General features: G+C 36.4%; 1 long non-coding RNA gene across 1 annotated transcript in view; it reads left to right on the top strand.

Moving 5' to 3' along the window:
* The first annotated feature begins 6 nt into the window (after positions 1 to 6).
* Positions 7 to 1,054, top strand: part of LOC106879439 (uncharacterized) — a 2,424-nt gene continuing 1,376 nt past the window's right edge. Inside the window, exon 1 of the long non-coding RNA XR_001410635.2 lies at positions 7 to 437. This is a non-coding gene — a long non-coding RNA (uncharacterized LOC106879439). The remainder of the gene's footprint in view (positions 438 to 1,054) is intronic.

Genomic DNA, 1,054 nt, shown 5'->3' with positions numbered 1-1,054 from the left:
CGCAACAAAATTATTAAAAAATTCCAACAAAATGTGGACAGTAAAAGGTCAAATAAACGTTTACCTTCGCAGCCGATGTGACAGCACGTCCGTGAGAAGAGATAGATAGATAGATAGATAGATAGATAGATAGATAGATAGATAGATAGATAGATGGATAGATAGGAAAGAGAAATAGACGGAAGGAATACGAATAGACACAAGACTGCGATGGAAAGGGAGGAAGAGGATGAGACTGAATAATATCGGAGATGAGAGGACGAGAGTGAGAGAGAGAGAGAGAGAGATGGAGGAAGGAAGAAGAGATGAGAAAAGAAAAAAAAAATGTCAGCAACTTCCACCTGACATTTGTCATCCTAGATATCGTAACACTCCACAATGATTTGGTTGAAAGCAACAGAGAAAAGGATAAACAGAGAGAAAAGAAAAGAAAAAAGGTTAGTTCATATACCAGTACTATCCACTTAACCTCGGCTTCTAATAACGATTCCAGCTGCATTTGTTGTGTTTGTTTCTGTGAAATTGACCATAAAACACATTGCGAAAGTGGTCAGTCCTACAGTGATCGATTCACACCTACTATTGCAATCTAGTGTGTCCCTTGTGTAATGAACAATTCCCGCTCTCTTTCTCCTCCTATACTAATCCCACCTCTCTCTTTTCTCCTAATTTCGTTCCCCCATTCCCTTTGCTCTTTCGTTCTCTCTGGTTCCGTTGTACTTTGGTATTTTCTATTCCCGTATCGTGTTTTACAAAGAATAAATAAATCCATACAGAAATGACTTATTTGCTGTATGAATAATACGTGGCAAAGCAAACGAATAACGTTTGGAGTAACAACAGCAAAAATAGCAATTTGTTGTTGTTATTGATGTTGCTGTGTAGCCCCAGATCAGCTTTTTACTGGACATAGGAGAACTATGATCAAAGTATCTCAGCTACGAGCGTTTGGTCCTTTTCTTGTATATTGGATATATATATATATACACACACATATATATATACATATACATATACATATATATATGCTGTATAAACAGTATATATATATATA

The sequence above is a fragment of the Octopus bimaculoides genome, chromosome 4, assembly GCF_001194135.2.
Source record: "Octopus bimaculoides isolate UCB-OBI-ISO-001 chromosome 4, ASM119413v2, whole genome shotgun sequence".
NCBI classification, from domain to species: domain Eukaryota; kingdom Metazoa; phylum Mollusca; class Cephalopoda; order Octopoda; family Octopodidae; genus Octopus; species Octopus bimaculoides.
Note: the sequence above shows the minus strand (reverse complement) of the source record. Positions and strands in the feature narration are given on the sequence as shown.